This window comes from Bubalus kerabau, chromosome 3 (genome assembly GCF_029407905.1).
Source record: "Bubalus kerabau isolate K-KA32 ecotype Philippines breed swamp buffalo chromosome 3, PCC_UOA_SB_1v2, whole genome shotgun sequence".
NCBI lineage: Eukaryota > Metazoa > Chordata > Mammalia > Artiodactyla > Bovidae > Bubalus > Bubalus kerabau.
In genome coordinates this window covers 106025982-106037225 of record NC_073626.1, presented here as the reverse complement: position 1 = coordinate 106037225, position 11244 = coordinate 106025982, and the positions used below count along the sequence as shown (strand labels likewise).

Sequence of the window (11244 nt, the reverse complement as noted above, 5' to 3'; positions counted from 1 at the left end):
GTCTCATCTGATTCCCACAACCATTCTGTGAAATGGTTACTAATAGTATTCTCATTTTAAAGGTAAGTAATCTGAGGTTTTCCAGTACTCTTGCCTGGAAAATCCCATGGACGGAGGAGCCTGGTGGGCTGCAGTCCATGGGGTCGTGAAGAGTAGGACATGACTGAGTGACTTCACTTTCACTTTTCACTTTCCTGCATTGGAGAAAGAAATGGCAACCCACTCCAGTATTCTTGCCTGGAGAATCCCAGGGACGGGCGAGCCTGGTGGGCTGCCATCTATGGGGTCGCACAGAGTTGGACACGACGGAAGCAACTTAGTAGCAGCAGCAGCAGCAGCAAACTGAGGTTTAGTGAGGTAACGGTCAAAGTCACTCAGTTAGGAAGGGCAGAACAGAGACTTGAACCCAGGTCTTTTTATGAAAAAACCCAGGTGCTTTTTATGAAAGCATAGCCTTTCAGTCATCAACCACCGAGCTTCTCATGCTAACACTCTCTTAACCAGAGCTACCCTCACATCTTAAACTTCATAGAAAGGAGCCTCCTTTACAACCCCTCATTTTATTGACAAGGAAACGCCATCATAAACTGCAGTTTAAATATTCTTTAGCTTCAGGAGAAAAAAGCAAAATCATGAGAGAACCAGTTCACATCAGCAATTTTGTGAGAAAACCAAGAGAAGCAACTTTCAGGGAAAGCCTGCAGTCAGTGTGCACTCGGGACCATGTGATGAGAAATGAAGCTTTCTCTGTTGACCCCAAGGAACTGCAGTGTTCCAGCTAAATGCCTTTGTGATCTGTGGGCTTCACATTCTGGGACGAAGCAACCTGAAAGAACTTGTCAGGCATTATCACAACGGCTGGAGAAAAAAACGTTTTGTAATTGCCTCTGTGACTTTAGAAATTGCTCAGTTATATTATTGGTTTGCAGAAGATTTCTATTGGCAAAAGATTATTTTGTCTATCTTTCACTTGTCTGTCTTAGCTTCATTTAAATCATTGTATACCACCCAAAGCAAGGGTGATATCTGCTACCTCTTATATGCTGCTGCTGCTGCATCGCTTCAGTCGTGTCCGACTCTGTGCGACCCCATAGACGGCAGCCCACCAGGCTCCCCTGTCCCTGGGATTCTCCAGGCAAGAATACTGGAGTGGGTTGCCATTTCCTTCTCCAATGCATGAAAGTGAAAAGTGAAAGTGAAGTCGCTCAGTCGTGTCCGACTCTTCGCGACCCCATTGACTGCAGCCTACTAGGCTCCTCCGTCCATGGGATTTTCCAATCAAGAGTACTGGAGTGTGGTGCCATTGCCTTTCTCTAAATACAGAGGGTATGCACAGTGTGTTCTGGTATCTAACATTTTAAGATACAAATACAGAGAAACTTCTAGTAGCATCTATGATGGAGTCCTTATTAAAAGTCACTTAGGATTCAAGAAGGAAGTAGTTATATTTCCTGGGAAAGAACAGTGAGGTCTGCATATGCACCTGCTCTATGATATATGCATGTGGTTTTCATTTTATTTAAAAATCACTAATAGAAATTTTACCTTTTCTCATGCCTCCCACTGGCCTTCACTGCAGGATATATTACTCATGTCAGACCCAAATTTACCTCTGGCCCACACAAACCTACTGTTATCTTGCTGATTTGTTACTGTAAATTACTGACATCAGCAAAGCTCTGTCAGGAAACTGAGGTAATTGAAAATTCCAGAGAAGTTGAAGAAAATGCATCCCAGATTACTTTGGGCTTCTTCCTCTTTTATTTAGTTCATGTTCCCCATCTGAGTCATTGCTAAAATAGTTGAAAGGCTATGTTCACATTCAGCATTAGGTAGAAAAGGCTTATTTATTCATGTTTCCCTTTAACCCACATCACTTGGATTGTAGCGAGTTTTGCCTGACTAAGTTTACAATTTGATCAATATCTGGATATCGGCAGTGGAGTTTGATGCTGTTACACATACTTAGTGATTATATGAGAAATGAAATCGTTAATCTATGTCGGTAAAATTTGTGCCCCAATATATCTTGTAAGCAGTTAAAAAAAAATCTTCAAGTGTATGAAATGACAAGCTTCTTTTTTTTTTTTTTTAATTTTATTTTATTTTTAAACTTTACATAAATGACAAGTTTCTGATTTGCATTGAGGTCCTTCCACAGGTCCTTATTTTTCCATCACTCACTTTCTATGTTATTTTCTCTTTCATCACCAAATCATTCCTCTCTTTGTCTAATAACCATGGTCAATGGGGACTAGATGTTGCTGACAGCCTCTTTCCAAAAGACGCACAGATTTTCCGGGTTCTAGCTGGGTGTCCAGCTTAGTACTGGGCACTGGAGTCAGAATGTTCAATTTTGACCTTCCAGGAACATGTTGCCCTAGGGAAACCAACCCTTGGATAGTGTGTTAAAGAAGTAGGTACAGAAGCCAGAGGAGGGCATGTCTAAGACTAGGGTTTCAGGAAAGAGGGTCTTAAGAAAGTGACCCTTGATCTGTGTCTTGAAGGACAAAAAATAATAATAATATAAAGAGGTATGTTCAGGCAGATGCAATTGGAGGGATAGTGAGAGCTGATGGAAATGGAGGCAAGGAGAAGCCAGCACATGAAAAATTTGTGGACTAAGCTAAGGAATAAGAGCTATGTTTTGTGGAATCCCACAAAGATTTTAAAGGCTTTGGCATAATCAAACTTGTACTAGAGCATTAAATCAGTGAGCATTTCAGTTCAGCAATAAGTAATTTTAACTAGGGAAGTATTTCCCAATTTTCTGCCTCTGTTCAGGTGCTCAGTCGTGTCCAACTCTTTGCGACCCCATGGACTGCACCATGCCAGGCTTCCCTATCCATCACCAACTCCCAAAGCCTACTCAACTCATATCCATCGCGTCAGTGATGCTATCCAACCATCTCATCCTCAGTCGTCCCCTTCTCCTCATTTATTGAATATCTATTTCGTGATATAACTCACAGAGAGGTGGGACTACAGATAACATGGTCCCACCCTTAAAAAAAAGCTTACCTGTTTACGTATGAGAAGGCAGACCTGAAAACCAAAAAGTACCAAAAGAGCACTTTTGGTCCATGTAGTAATGTAGGATGAGTTAGAAGGAGATAAGACCCCAAGAATAGTTACAGGTGGAAAGGAGAGGGAGGGGACTAATAATTTCGCCTGAGCACATTCTTTTCAACCATAGTGAAGGAGCTGTGTCAACATAACAGCTGCTAAGACTATGATGAAACAATGTTCCAGAAAGTCATTATGTGATGAATATGAAGAAATATCTTTAAAGAGCATAAAAGGGGCATTCTCCTATCTGCCAGCTCTGCCATCAACCCTCAGTGACAGCTCTCTTCTCTGTTATATTAGGGTAAGGCAGCACCTTGGGTGAGACTGGGCCAGCGTGACTGGTGGAAAGGCTATTAGAACAATTCTTGAGATGTGCTGTGAGTCTGAAACAAGGGAGTGATGATGGTGATTGAGGAAGAGGAACAAGTAGGAGAGATCATGGGGAGTATGACTCACAAGACCTGATAACCCATTTAGAGATACAGCAGGCTGACTCTCAAGATTTCCACCTGAGTGACCCAGGAAGTGACAATCACCAGGTTTTGGGGGCAGGGCCAGGAGGAGGACATAGCTGCATCCATTTTGGATGAGTCAGATTTGAGGTGCTTTTCAGACCAGCAAGGGGCAATGGCCAGTGTTCATTTGCATGTGCAGGTCTAGTGCACAGGAAGAGAGCCTTACCGGGAAGGTGCATTTTTGAGTCTTTGTTGAAAAAGTCACTGCACCACAATGATCAGAAAGAGGAGAGCAGAGAGCCCCAGAGGGACCCTGGAGACGCTGCCATTTAAAGACTGAGTTGAAGAAAGCAGAGCTTGGTCAGTGGATAGGAAGAGAACCAAAAAGACTGTGGTTAGGGATTTAAAGAAGGACTTTTAAAGAGGAAGTCATCAATGGAGTTAAAAGCTGCCTCTTCTGTGTGTAAAGATGTGCTATGATTTTCAAAACAAATTAAATACATTAGGTGGGACTGTTATTGGTAGTAATATGCAATAATTGACTAATGGCATATAAAAATACCACAAACCTTGGAGAAAAGCAAATTAAACCAGGCTTTTAAGATGATATACCATCTTCTAAAAATACAATGTAAAGGATAGCATGCTGGCCTCTGTGAAGAAGACATAGAGTTGGGTTTGTTTTCCTTAGAAAAGAGATAAAAGATTTGCAGTGAACCCTCCCCTGACTTTCTTACCTGCACCTTCTGGGGCCCTCTCATGTGTGGGTGGGTAGCAGTAGATAAGGAGTAATATGGGGGCAGAACAGAGTTCACAGCTACATCTGAGAATGCATCCCAGAACCGGGTCTCAGTGATTCCCAGGTTGAGGACACTGGGTACCAGAGTGATATATCAATTTACCAAAACACATCTCAGTCGACTCACTCCTGCCCTGGGCTTTCATGTTGCCTTGTCCACAGGACTCCTAATATCCTTCCCCAAATCTCAGTGATAGAAGGACGTTGCAGGAATCTTACCAGCGATTTCCCAGGAGACTTGGAGCTGAAAACTGTTCAGATCTTACAGCAGCAATGAATTAGGGAAGAGGGCGAGTAGCACTCACTTCAAGTACTGAATTCAGACTGCCAAAAAACACAGCAAAGAGCAGTTTGTATTCCACCACTCCCCGCTTCCCTTAATTTCAAAACGTGACTGTATTTTTCTCTGACATTTCCTACCTGAAGCAAGGTTTTGGTTCCCACACAACACCCTTTTCCTCTGCTTTCTGGTACTTGCATTATCTCGGCCTGCCCTCTGACACGGTTTCCCAATTTATGTTTTCCTTTCTCATTTCCCTCTTCTTAGCACTGACATGAGCCACAAACCTATAACGAGAATGTCTGACTCACTCGGAGCTTCTCTGGCTAATGGACACCATGTGGGACAGGAGGCAGGAAAAAGACGCTTTACAGGAAATCAGACGATAATGCTTGCACTTTGGTGCCCTTTGAAACAAGAATTTAATTATCCTAATTAAAGCGATTACCTTATAGAAGACTTTTGGGGAAAAAAAGAGTAAGCAGTTTGTCTTTTTCCTGATGAGACGTGTCTCAAAACCAAGAGGGATATTCCTGCTGACCTTTATCTGTTAAATCCCAGGCACCCATGGGTCGAATCAAGAATTGATCTTGATGTTTAGACCGACCCAGAGACTGAAAACTGGAAGCCTCACTGTGCTTTGTTTGGGGGGTGTATTAGTTTCCTAGTGCTGTGGTAAGTACCACAGATTAGGTATTTTAAAACAACAGAAAGTTATCCTCTTATAGTCCTAAAGGCTACAAGTCCAAAATCAAGGTGTGGATGGGGCTGCTTCCTTCTGAGGGATCTGTTCTGTCTTTCTGTCCTAGCTTTTGGGGATGGTAGCACCTTTGGCTTGCAGCTGCCTCATTCCAATCTCTTTGATTTCACACACATTTCTTTGATTTCTCCCTGCATGGGTCTGTGTCCAGATTTCCCTCTCTTGTAAGAATATCATCCATATTGATTTAGGGCCCACCCAAATGACCTCATCTTAATATACCCGGAAATACCCTATTTCAAAATAAGGTCACATTCTTAAGTATCAGAGCTTAGGACTTAGCCTACTTTTTTGGGGGGAACACAAAGCAGCTCAAGCAGAGGATTAGTATTAGGCACCATCTCCCCTTCCTTCAGGGGTCCATAAAGTCCCAGTTTTCTGGTTCCTTACCTGAAATCCAGACCTTCTGTTCTCCAATAAAGGTGGTCTTGCCTGGGCCCTACTCCCTCAGGACTCAACTCTCAGCTATAAACTGATCAATTAATCTAAGGGAAGATGACGATTGGCAAATATCACCCCTCCCAGGTATTTGCACCAAACAGATGACTTCCTGGAGACACTGCTGTAACCGATAGGTGACGGCGGAAATTTTGCAGTGGGTGACATTTTCTTTTTGAGTGGACAGGTGTTTCCATGACCCTCAAATCATCATTGTCTCCTCCATCTGTGAGAAGAGTGGTTCCTCTCTGTCTGCTGCTCTCTGAAAGGAAAGTTATTACCACAGACAATTTGATCTATCTTTGCATTGCTTGCATTTTTTTTCATCCCATGATTGTAAGCATGCCAGGAGAGAAGATTTGCCCCTCACGAGGAAGTCCATCAAGTGGAAGAATTTTATCTTAACAAATGATGCCAACCCGGGGATCAACAAGGACTATAATCCCATTCTCAACCATGGATGATTTTCAAAGAATGAACAGGCGAGAGGGAGAGAATTCGGTTGCTAGGAAAATAGAATAAAATAAACATAAGCTCCCCCCACCCCTTGTTTTTCCATCCTGGGGTGGGCTGTGCTTCTTCGTCTTGTTATGGAATGTTTGTCCCTCCCCATCTCTGCAGTGACAGACTCCCAGGGATGGCTGCATATCTGTCTCACAGGTGTGGGATCTGATCCCTGCCAGCTTAGCGAGACTTTGGAAGAATCTCCCACAGTGGTTGTAAAGAGAAAAAGGAGAGAGATGATAGTTCACTGGCATCAATAATCTGCTTCCCCAACCGGCTGAACGTCTGAATAATAGCCTCGGCACTTGCCCTACTACTCCCCTTCCCTGGCTCCGCCACTGTCAGATTCTCTTCCCTTCTCCACAACTGGGAACTCTAGGGAGCAGATTGTTTTGGCTGGAATTAGCCGGGCACAGATGGTACCACCTGCTGCATGTTCCTTACTTCTTATTGGCTCCTCTCTCAGCTCTGCGAGTTTTTATATTTTCTAGAAGTTCAAGGGAAGGAGAGATGGCTGGGGCCCTTGCTCATGCCTGATTCTAGCATGGCTGTCTTGAGCAAACTGGCAAACGTGGGGACTGAGCTGGGTCTTGTTGATCAGGGAGGGTCTCGGGGTACTGAGCCACTGTGGCAGCCTGCTTGCTGTAGCAGGTTCTTTCATTTCCAAGATACAAACTTCCTTTACCGTTTCTGTTTTCCAGGATGACAGATCTGCCTATGACCAGACACAAGGCACGTGATCCTGAGAGAGTCTGAGAAATAAGATTTCTCTTATTGTTAACTCAGAGGGACATAGAAGGATACTGCCCATTTTACAGGGAAAGGAATTATGATTAAACCACAATCAGGTTGCTAAATTCATTTCTGGGCTATTCACTGGGAATAATAATAACACAGGTCTTCCGACTCCCACAGGGTAAACCTCACAGATTCATGAATTCCATTCCTCAGCTCTGAAAACATGACATGGGACCAGAGAACCTAAGAACTTCACTCCTTAACATTCTTTTAACTTTACCTGTCCAGCTGTTCTTGAATGTTTCCTGACAGGAGATCACACTGTAAATCATTCAAACGGCTGAGACATATTTTCTTACTGGTCTGACTTCATCTTTCCTTTTCTGCTATGCTTTATTAGACCAGGGTTTTTAATTCTAAAAAAAAACCAAACTGATTCTTGCCTCAGGTATTTGCATCTTCTCTTCTTTCTTGCTGGAATACTCTCGCTCCAGATCCTCCCCTGGTTCACTTCTCACCCCTCAGGCTCCACTCAGACAATACAGCCTTAGATTTTTTTCCTGACATTCCTCTCCCTGCACTCCAGGTGAGGTTGCCTGTCCTCCAATCCCATCTCATTCGCTATTAAACCACATCTTTTTACTCTTGTCAAAACAGCGGTATGTGAAGTGGACTTAAATGTTTTGGTTTGTACCTTCGCTACTAGAAAGTAGGTCCCTGTAGGATGGGAATATTGTCTGATCACTGCTGAATCCCTAGGACATAAAACTGCATCTCCCATAGCATCTCTACGTGGGATGCACGTTAGCAAGGCAGGGGCCTTGTTTTGTGTTTTAAAGGGGGAAACGCTGGTGTACACAAGGGAGACTGCTTGAGACTTTGATACTGGTACATTCCCTGTGAAACCTGGAGCTCAGCTTTCTACTTCTTTATGCATGTCTGTCTCTGATGGAATATACGAAACTGAAGGCCAGTAGTCTTGTTTGTTTTTGTATATCCTATAAAACCTAATATTATGCTTCACACAAGGTGGGCACTCAGTAAACTGAATTACCATCAATGTTGTAACTGTTATTTATTACTATTATTTCTAGGGCCACTAAATAGAACAGAGGTAGAAGAAGCATCTGTAGAAGCAACAACAGCATGTATGCCATAACTGGAGACCTGGCTTCTGGTTTCAGCTCTGCCAATAACCACAAATTGATATGGGCTTTACTCCTCTCTGAGGCCCAGAATGTGAAGAGCCAGAGCTTTTGATGAGAGGGTATATGTATTCCTCCACTCTCTAATTTTCTTTCATTTATTTCAGCCTATTTCAGTTTTCCTGATGCAGATTTATAAATCTCCAATTACTCCTGTTACAGCCTGTTTCTTCCTCTGACCGCCTCTGGGTTATTCAGTGCACACGGGGTTCAGAAAAAGCTGTGACTAGAGAAAGAACAGCCCTGGGGACTCACACAGTGGGTTCAGGCTGCAAACTGTGGGTGGAGAGGCTTGATGGAACTACAGCTCCTCAGTGGACATAAGCACTGTCAAAAATTGGGCAAACTAGTGGGTAACATGTACGAACAGCAGCTAGTAATTTTTAAAGAGCATTTCTCAAACTTGAGCTTGTCTCTGGCTCTCAGTGAAAGGAGACTTCAGTCCAGACGTGGTTAACTGCCCTCAGATGATGATGTGATCTTAGAGTAATATAGGGTTTCCAAAGTAGCTTATTTTCATTCCACTCTTGCATGGAAGAGTTCATGTAGACCAGAACGAACTTCTTGCAGGAAGCAGGCAGACTAACTCACTCCTTTTGATGTTTCCACATCATTCAAAGGAGCATTTTACTGTGATGTGTTGTGGAAAGCATTGTCAGGAGACTAGGGTTCTGAAATCTATGCGTAACTGCTTTCTAGATCATTGTGGGGTAAAGATAAACGAGCGTAGTCTCAAGTCTATGAAGATTTCAGTTTCCCCATCTAAAAAGTACAAGCAGTAGATTAATTAACTGCTTTTATTTTTCTAAGTGTTACAACCATCAGGACGTTCTTCCTCTCAATCCATAGAAGAATTTTATTGAGAACGAGATTTTTTACTATTTCAGTGTAGATACCAGGTATGCTACAATTTGGTCAGGTTTATAACAGTTACAGGCTGATTTATAGGTGAAGATATCTGACCCAAGGGATCATGACAATTCCTTGAAAAGGATTTGTACAAATCATTATTCCAACTTTTATTTTTAAAAACAAGGTAGTACATTTTAAGGAGTTAGTGTGGTTGGAACACTTCATATTCTGGGAAGACATTTTTCGAATGTTCCCTCACCATTTGAAGTGAGTGAACTGTTCCTTCTCATGGAATTGTCTTTGATAATATATAATATAAAAACACTTTATAATACAAAAGAAAAGGTGCAAAAGTGTCTACTTAGATGTTAGGCTGATTCTTCTCAAGCCTACTCTCTGAGCAATGGTATTTTCAGTGTTAAAACAAATAGGGCAGGGTGGTATGTACTTCTCTTTTTCCCCCTCTTGCTTAGATGTACCTTCAGCCGGAAACCCATGAGCTCACACTTTCTAAGCATGTTCAATAATGAAGTGGTAGAGCTCCACGGAATGTTTCAGGACCTCAGGAAGTGGTTAAGGGTTATTCAATAGTTGGTGTTCTCTCTTTCTGTCTGCACCAATTCCTGGGCTGCACTAAGGGTTTGGAAATATCATTTGTGTTGGAAGTGGTATCTTTCAGAAGAGACATAAAACCAAGGTCTAGGTTGCTTGTGGTCACTAAATACACATGATGTTTTCTGTGAGTTCTTTAGGGATGTTCTTGAGTTTCCTTTCTAAATTTATATTCCTTTGTTCCTCTATATTCTTTTAAAAAGTAATTTGAAGACTGTAGTCTTCTTTTCCCTTAACAAAACTAGAATGAAATGTAACTGGAATTCTTTGCCCTTTAATGAGACTGTTTTAGGAATGGACAAAAGTGACTCTCCTTTAAGGAAAGGTCACAAACTAAAATATGAGATTCTGAGAAAAAGTAAAGATAAATGACTATTTGGTCCCCTGCATTGCAGGCAGATTCTTTACCAACTGAGTTATCAGGGAAGCCCGTTTTATGGTTAGCATACCTTAGAAGTGATATAGAATCTTTTGGTGAAACTTTATTTTTTTCAGTATCAACATTTTAAGTGTTTTCATTTGTGTAATATGTAAATACATAAAATGTCTTGCAAGCACTCCTTCATAGTCCCTCCATCTTTTGGGTATTGTTGTTTTTTAAATACTAGCTGTTCAAATGCACACGCACGAAGTTAGCAATCTATACATGCGCAGAACACACACACTCTCTCACTGTCTCTGTCTCTCAGTATCTCTCTCTTACTACCCTTTGCTCTGAAAATGGTCAGAACAGGAGCATGATACACACATCTTTCTCTGAATATTTCTTTATGTTAGATCAGTTCCTTCTAAGTTCTGTGCTTGCCAATGCTAAACTTCCTGCCAGGGCAGTAGTCTATTTTTAACATTTTGGGGGCTTATCCCTTCGTTCCAAATCTAACAGGCATATTCTGTGGCGTGAGAGAGAGAAAAGCTGACTGGGTGCACTTACAAATCAGGATCATCAGGATTTGCAATTTCTGTAGAATCAAAGATACGAATGAGAAGCCCAATTAGAATACTTAAAAGATCATTTGTCACCGCTTTAATCTTCATGGGGTTTTACTCATCATTTTCTTTGACTAAAATTATTAGAATCTTTGTCATATTCATCTCAAGGCCAAATGGGAATAGTACCATTAATTTTATATTTTCAATATTTTGGAGCATTTTAGCATGTCATACTAGATTATAGGAGGTAGGTGACTGTTTTAGTAGAGAAAGTCTTGATTGGTGGCATATTCAGCATCACATCATCTCAGTGTCATTTCTCTAATTCCATATTTCATATACAAATGAAGACTGAGGGATTTATTTCTGTTATTTAATAGCATTTGTTTAATTCAGAGATTAATATATCATCTTCAACCCTGAAAAAAGAGGCCCTCTGAAACATCAGACCCAAAAAATTGGACACGGCCTATTAGCCCAAAAGAACATGTTGCCAATTATCTCCATGTTTATTTAAATATTTAGCTCTAAAGGAAGCAATCATTCCTTTATACTTCTTTAAATTTAGTATTGACATTTTTATTTTGGGAAAGGAGGTCTTT

General features: G+C 41.6%; 1 protein-coding gene and 1 long non-coding RNA gene across 5 annotated transcripts in view; both read right to left on the bottom strand.

Annotated features, from left to right (window-relative positions):
* Nucleotides 1-2118: 2118 nt before the first annotated feature.
* On the bottom strand, nt 2119-4910 carry LOC129647743 (uncharacterized). Its single transcript, XR_008712476.1, has 3 exons — nt 4744-4910; nt 4543-4647; nt 2119-2380 (listed from the first exon to the last, which is right to left on the bottom strand). It is a non-coding gene; the product is annotated as an uncharacterized LOC129647743 (long non-coding RNA).
* Nucleotides 4911-10892: 5982 nt separating this feature from the next.
* The window catches only part of ZEB2 (zinc finger E-box binding homeobox 2), a 135816-nt gene continuing 135464 nt past the window's right edge, over nt 10893-11244 (bottom strand). For all 4 annotated transcript variants that reach the window (XM_055572670.1, XM_055572671.1, XM_055572669.1 and 1 more), the window contains exon 10: nt 10893-11244. This exon is cut by the window's right edge and continues 5408 nt beyond it. The gene's annotated coding sequence lies outside the window, so the exon portion shown is untranslated.